We start from the raw sequence: 8,089 nt of genomic DNA, 5'->3' as shown, positions 1-8,089 counted from the left end.
CAGGTAACCAAAACTGATGCTCACCCTATACCCAGGGCAGATGAGCTCATAGATACACTGGCATCTGCCAAGTATCTAAGCACTTTTGATTTGACTGCAGGGTATTGGCAGATCAAATTATCAGAAGATGCTAAACCTAAAACTGCATTTTCAACCATTGGAGGACATTACCTGTTCACAGTAATGCCTTTTGGATTGAAAAATGCACCTGCCACTTTTCAGAGGTTGGTGAATACAGTCCTGCAAGGGCTGGAAGCTTTCAGTGCTGCATATTTGGACGATATAGGTGTCTTTAGCTCCAGCTGGGATGATCACCTGGTCCACCTATGGAAAGTTTTGGAGGCCCTGCAAAAGGCAGGCCTCACTATCAAGGCTTCAAAGTGCCAGATAGGGCAGGGAAAGGTGGTTTATCCGGGACACCTTGTCCGTGGGGAACAGATTGCACCACTACTGGGGAAAATCCAAACAATTATTGATTGGGTTCCCCCTACCACTCAGACTCAGGTGAGAGCCTTTCTAGGCCTCCCTGGGTATTACAGGAGGTTCATTAAGAACTATGGCTCCAATGCAGCCCCTCTTAATGACCTCACATCCAAGAAAATGCCTAAAAAGGTATTATGGACAGCAAACTGTCAGAAAGCTTTTGAGGAGCTGAAGCAGGCCATGTGCTCTGCACCTGTCCTGAAAAGCCCTTGTTACTCTAAAAAATTAAATGTCCAAACTGATGCATCTGAATTAGGAGTAGGGGCAGTCCTATCACAACTTAATTCTGAGGGCCAGGATCAACCTGTTGCTTTTATTAGTAGGAGGTTGACCCCTAGAGAAAAGCGTTGGTCTGCCATAGAGAGGGAGGCCTTTGCTGTGGTCTGGGCACTGAAGAAGTTGAGGCCATATCTGTTTGGCACTCACTTCATTGTTCAGACAGACCACAAACCTCTACTTTGGCTAAAACAAATGAAAGGTGAAAATACTAAATTGTTGAGGTGGTCCATATCCCTACAGGGAATGGACTATACAGTGGAACATAGACCTGGGAGTAGCCACTCCAATGCAGATGGACTCTCCAGATATTTCCACTTAGACAATGAAGACTCATTAGGTCATGGCTAGTCTTATTGTCCTTCGTTTGGGGGGGGGGGGGGGGTTGTGTAGGAAAGTACCATCTTGCCTGGCATGTTACCCCCATTTTTCACTGCATATATGTTGTTTTGGTTGTATGTGTCACTGGGACCCTGGTAACCCAGGGCCCCAGTGCTCATAAGTGTGCCTGAATGTGTTACCTGTGTAGTGACTAACTGTCTCACTGAGGCTCTGCTATCCAGAACCTCAGTGGTTATGCTCTCTCACTTCTTTCAAATTGTCACTAACAGGCTAGTGACCAATTTTACCAATTTACATTGGCTTACTGGAACACCCTTATAATTCCCTAGTATATGGTACTGAGGTACCCAGGGTATTGGGGTTCCAGGAGATGCCTATGGGCTGCAGCATTTCTTTTGCCACCCATAGGGAGCTCTGACAATTCTTACACAGGCCTGCCACTGCAGCCTGAGTGAAATAACGTCCACGTTATTTCACAGCCATTTTACACTGCACTTAAGTAACTTATAAGTCAGCTATATGTCTAACCTTTACCTGGTAAAGGTTAGGTGCAAAGTTACTTAGTGGGAGGGCACCCTGGCACTAGCCAAGGTGCCCCCACATTGTTCAGGGCCAATTCCCCGGACTTTGTGAGTGCGGGGACACCATTACACGCGTGCACTACATATAGGTCACTACCTATATGTAGCTTCACAATGGTATCTCCGAATATGGCCATGTAACATGTCTATGATCATGGAATTGCCCCCTCTATGCCATCCTGGCATAGTTGGCACAATCCCATGATCCCAGTGGTCTGTAGCACAGACCCTGGTACTGCCAAACTGCCTTTCCTGGGGTTTCACTGCAGCTGCTGCTGCTGCCAACCCCTCAGACAGGTTTCTGCCCTCCTGGGGTCAAGCCAGGCTTGTCCCATGATGGCAGAACAAAGGACTTCCTCTGAGAGAGGGTGTTACACCCTCTCCCATTGGAAAATGGTGTGAAGGCAGGGGAGGAGCAGCCTCCCCCAGCCTCTGGAAATGCTTTCATGGGCACATTTGGTGCCCATTTCTGCATAAGCCAGTCTACACCGGTTCAGGGACCCCTTAGCCCTGCTCTGGCACGAAACTGGACAAAGGAAAGGGGAGTGACCACTCCCCTGACCTGCACCTCCCCTGGGAGGTGTCCAGAGCTCCTCCAGTGTGCTCCAGACCTCTGCCATCTTGGAAACAGAGGTGCTGCTGGCACACTGGACTGCTCTGAGTGGCCAGTGCCAGCAGGTGACGTCAGAGACTCCTTCTGATAGGCTCCTTCAGGTGTTGCTAGCCTATCCTCTCTCCTAGGTAGCCAAACCCTCTTTTCTGGCTATTTAGGGTCTCTGTCTCTGGGGAATCTTTAGATAACGAATGAAAGAGCTCATCCGAGTTCCTCTGCATCTCTCTCTTCACCTTCTGCCAAGGAATCGACTGCTGACCGCGCTGGAAGCCTGCAAAACTGCAACAAAGTAGCTAAGACGATTACTGCAACTCTGTAACGCTGATCCTGCCGCCTTCTCGTCTGTTTTCCTGGTGGTGCATGCTGTGGGGGTAGTCTGCCTCCTCTCTGCACTAGAAGCTCCGAAGAAATCTCCCGTGGGTCGACGGATTCTTCCCCCTGCAACTGCAGGCACCAAAGAACTGCATTACCGGTCCCTTGGGTTTCCTCTCAGCACGACGAGCGAGGTCCCTCGAATCCAGCAACTGTGTCCAAGTGACCCCCACAGTCCAGTGACTCTTCAGTCCAAGTTTGGTGGAGGTAAGTCCTTGCCTCCCCACGCCAGACTGCATTGCTGGGAACCATGACTTTTGCAACTACTCCGGCCTCTGTGCACTTCCGGCGGAAATTCTTTGTGCACAGCCAAGCCTGGGTCCACAGCACTCTAACCTGCATTGCATGGCTTCCTAAGTTGTCCTCCGGCGACGAGGGACTCCTTTGTGTAACTTCGGGTGAGCACCATTTCACGCATCCTCGTAGTGCCTGTTTCTGGCACTTCTCTGGGTGCTGTCTGCTGCTGAGAGGGCTCTTTGTCTTGCTCGACGTTCCCTCTGTCTCCTGACGCAATTTGCGATATCCTGATCCCTCCTGGGTTACAGCAGCATCCAAAAACACTAACCACATGATTTGCAGCTAACAAGGCTTGTTGGCAGTCTTTCGGCGGGAAAATACTTCTGCACAACTCTCCACGGCGTGAGGGATCTATCCTCCAAAGGGGAAGTTTCTAGCCCTTGTCGTTCCTGCAGAAACCTAAGCTTCTACTGTCCAGTAGCAGCTTCTTTGCACCCACAGCTGGCATTTCCTGGGCATCTGCCCATCTCCGACTTGCTTGTGACTTTTGGACTTGGTCCCCTTGTTCCACAGGTACCCTCGACTGGAAATCCATCGTTGTTGCATTGCTGGTTTGTGTCTTTCCTGCAGAATTCCCTTATCACGACTTCTATGTCCTTTGGGGAACTTTAGTGCACTTTGCTCTCACTTTTCAGGGTCTTGGGGTGGGCTATTTTTCTAACCCTTACTTTTTTCTAATAGTCCCAGCGACCCTCTACAAGGTCACATAGGTTTGGGGGTCCATTCGTGGTTCGCATTCCACTTTTGTAGTATATGGTTTGTGTTGCCCCTATCCCTATGTGTCCCCATTGCATCCTATTGTAATTTTACATAGTTTGCACTGTTTTCTAAGACTATACTGCATATATTTGGTATTGTGTACATATATCTTGTGTATATTTTCTATCCTCTCACTGAGGGTACACTCTGAGATACTTTGGCATATTGTCATAAAAATAAAGTACCTTTATTTTTAGTATAACTGTGTATTGTGTTTTCTTATGATATTGTGCAAGTGACACTAGTGGTACTGTAGGAGCTTCACTCGTCTCCTAGTTGTGAGAAGGTAGCCTCTTTCTAGCCTTGTTACCCCCACTTTTGGCCTGTTTGTGAGTGTATGTCAGGGTGTTTGTCACTGTTTTCACTGTCTCACTGGGATCCTGATTGCCAGGCCTCAGTGCTCATAGTGAAAACACTATGTTTTCAGTATGTTTGTTATGTGTCACTGGGATCCTGCTCGTCAGGACCCCAGTGCTCATAGGGTTGTGGCCTATAGGTATGTGTCACTGGGACCCTGTCACACAGGGCCCCAGTGCTCATAGGTGTGCATGTATATGTTACCTGTGTGGTGCCTAACTGTCTCACTGAGGCTCTGCTAACCAGAACCTCAGTGGTTATGCTCTCTCATTACTTTCAAATTGTCACTAACAGGCTAGTGACCAATTTTACCAATTTACATTGGCTTACTGGAACACCCTTATAATTCCCTAGTATATGGTACTGAGGTACCCAGGGTATTGGGGTTCCAGGAGATCCCTATGGGCTGCAGCATTTCTTTTGCCACCCATAGGGAGCTCTGACAATTCTTACACAGGCCTGCCACTGCAGCCTGAGTGAAATAACGTCCACGTTATTTCACAGCCATTTTACACTGCACTTAAGTAACTTATAAGTCACCTATATGTCTAACCTTTACCTGGTAAAGGTTAGGTGCAAAGTTACTTAGTGTGAGGGCACCCTGGCACTAGCCAAGGTGCCCCCACATTGTTCAGAGCCAATTCACTGAACTTTGTGAGTGCGGGGACACCATTACACGCGTGCACTACATATAGGTCACTACCTATATGTAGCTTCACCATGGTAACTCCGAATATGGCCATGTAACATGTCTATGATCATGGAATTGCCCCCTGTATGCCATCCTGGCATTGTTGGTACAATTCCATGATCCCAGTGGTCTGTAGCACAGACCCTGGTACTGCCAGACTGCCCTTCCTGGGGTTTCACTGCAGCTGCTGCTGCTGCCAACCCCTCAGACAGGCAGCTGCCCTCCTGGGGTCCAGCCAGGCCTGGCCCAGGATGGCAGAACAAAGAACTTCCTCTGAGAGAGGGTGTGACACCCTCTCCCTTTGGAAAATGGTGTGAAGGCAGGGGAGGAGTAGCCTCCCCCAGCCTCTGGAAATGCTTTGTTGGGCACAGATGTGCCCAATTCTGCATAAGCCAGTCTACACCGGTTCAGGGACCCCTTAGCCCCTGCTCTGGCGCGAAACTGGACAAAGGAAAGGGGAGTGACCACTCCCCTGACCTGCACCTCCCCTGGGAGGTGTCCAGAGCTCCTCCAGTGTGCTCCAGACCTCTGCCATCTTGGAAACAGAGGTGCTGCTGGCACACTGGACTGCTCTGAGTGGCCAGTGCCACCAGGTGACGTCAGAGACTCCTTGTGATAGGCTCCTTCAGGTGTTAGTAGCCTTTCCTCTCTCCTAGGTAGCCAAACCCTCTTTTCTGGCTATTTAGGGTCTCTGTCTCTGGGGAAACTTTAGATAACGAATGCATGAGCTCAGCCGAGTTCCTCTGCATCTCCCTCTTCACCTTCTGATAAGGAATCGACCGCTGACCGCGCTGGAAGCCTGCAAACCTGCAACATAGTAGCAAAGACGACTACTGCAACTCTGTAACGCTGATCCTGCCGCCTTCTCGACTGTTTTCCTGCTTGTGCATGCTGTGGGGGTAGTCTGCCTCCTCTCTGCACCAGAAGCTCCGAAGAAATCTCCCGTGGGTCGACGGAATCTTCCCCCTGCAACCGCAGGCACCAAAAAGCTGCATCTCCGGTCCCTTGGGTCTCCTCTCAGCACGACGAGCGAGGTCCCTCGAATCCAGCGACACCGTCCAAGTGACCCCCACAGTCCAGTGACTCTTCAGCCCAAGTTTGGTGGAGGTAAGTCCTTGCCTCACCTCGCTGGGCTGCATTGCTGGGAACCGCGACTTTGCAAGCTTCTCCGGCCCCTGTGCACTTCCGGCGGAAATCCTTCGTGCACAGCCAAGCCTGGGTCCACGGCACTCTAACCTGCATTGCACGACTTTCTAAGTTGGTCTCCGGCGACGTGGGACTCCTTTGTGCAACTTCGGCGAGCACCGTTTCACGCATCCTCGTAGTGCCTGTTTCTGGCACTTCTCCGGGTGTTACCTGCTTCAGTGAGGGCTCCTTGTCTTGCTCGACGTCCCCTCTCTCTGCAGGTCCAATTTGCGACCTCCTGGTCCCTCCTGGGCCCCAGCAGCGTCCAAAAACGCCAAACGCACGATTTGCGTGTAGCAAGGCTTGTTGGCGTCCATCCGGCGGGAAAACACTTCTGCACGACTCTCCAAGGCGTGGGGGATCCATCCTCCAAAGGGGAAGTCTCTAGACCTTGTCGTTCCTGCAGTATTCACAGTTCTTCAGCCTAGTAAGAGCTTCTTTGCACCAACCGCTGACATTTCTTGGGCATCTGCCCATCTCCGAGCTGCTTGTGACTTTTGGACTTGGTCCCCTTGTTCCACAGGTACCTTCAGACAGGAATCCATCGTTGTTGCATTGCTGATTTGTGTTTTCCTTGCATTCTCCCTCTAACACGACTATTTTGTCCTTAGGGGAACTTTGGTGCACTTTGCACTCACTTTTCAGGGTCTTGGGGAGGGTTATTTTTCTAACTCTCACTATTTTCTAATAGTCCCAGCGACCCTCTACAAGGTCACATAGGTTTGGGGTCCATTCGTGGTTCACATTCCACTTTTGGAGTATATGGTTTGTGTTGCCCCTATCCCTATGTTTCCCCATTGCATCCTATTGTAATTATACATTGTTTGCACTGTTTTCTAAGACTATACTGCATATTTTTGCTATTGTGTAAATATATCTTGTGTATATTTCCTATCCTCTCACTGAGGGTACACTCTAAGATACTTTGGCATATTGTCATCAAAATAAAGTACCTTTATTTTTAGTATAACTGTGTATTGTGTTTTCTTATGATATTGTGCATATGACACTAAGTGGTACTGTAGTAGCTTCACACGTCTCCTAGTTCAGCCTGAGCTGCTTTGCTAAGCTACCATTATCTATCAGCCTAAGCTGCTAGACACCCTATACACTAATAAGGGATAACTGGGCCTGGTGCAAGGTGCAAGTACCCCTTGGTACTCACTACAAGCCAGTCCAGCCTCCTACATTGGTTGTGCAGTGGTGGGATAAGTGCTTTGAGACTACTTACCACTCTTGTCATTGTACTTTTCATAAGAGAAAAATATACAAAACAAGGTCAGTGTATATACACATAGCCAAAAAGTTTTGCATTTCCTCTTTTCACTCTTTTCTAAGTGCTGAAAAGTACTTCTAAACTTTCAAAAAGTTCTTAAAAGTTTAAAAAGTTTTTTTTCTGTCTTTCCAAAAAGTTCTGAAAACTTTTTTCTCTTTTTCTATCACTTTAACTCTCTCTAAAAAATGTCTGGCACAGGAAAAAATGTTGAACTGTCCAAACTTGCATATGATCACCTTAGCTGGAAAGGAGCAAGGAGTCTCTGCATAGAGAGAGGTTTGAGTGTAGGGAAGAATCCTTCCTTAGAACTGTTAATTAATATGCTTAGAGTACAGGATAAGGCCATAAGTGCCCAATCTGTAGAAAAAGTAGCTAATGGTTCTCAATCTGATCCAGGGACTCCCCCAGGAAAAGGTTCAGGAAAGAAACTTCTCAGCCTGCCCATTACTAGACAGTCTAGCATAGTTGGTACAGAGGTTGAATCACATCATACTGATGATGTGCTCTCACATTATACTGGTAGCCAAGCTGTTAGGGTGCCCTCTGTAAGGGACAGGTCTCCTTCTGTTCATTCCCATCATACCTCTGTATCTAGAAATGTCCCTCCCACCCACCCTGATGACAGATTGTTAGAAAGGGAGCTCAATAGATTGAGAGTGGAACAAACCAGACTGAAGCTCAAGAAGCAACAGCTGGATTTGGATAGACAGTCTTTAGAAATAGAGAGGGAAAGACAGAAGTTGGGTTTAGATACCCATGGTGGCAGCAGCAGTATTCCCCATAGTCATCCTGCAAAAGAGCATGATTCCAGGAATCTGCACAAGATAGTTCCCCCTTATAAGGAGGGGGATGACATT

Source organism: Pleurodeles waltl, chromosome 2_2 (genome assembly GCF_031143425.1).
Source record: "Pleurodeles waltl isolate 20211129_DDA chromosome 2_2, aPleWal1.hap1.20221129, whole genome shotgun sequence".
In the NCBI taxonomy this organism is placed as follows: Eukaryota; Metazoa; Chordata; class Amphibia; order Caudata; family Salamandridae; genus Pleurodeles; species Pleurodeles waltl.
Note: the sequence above shows the minus strand (reverse complement) of the source record.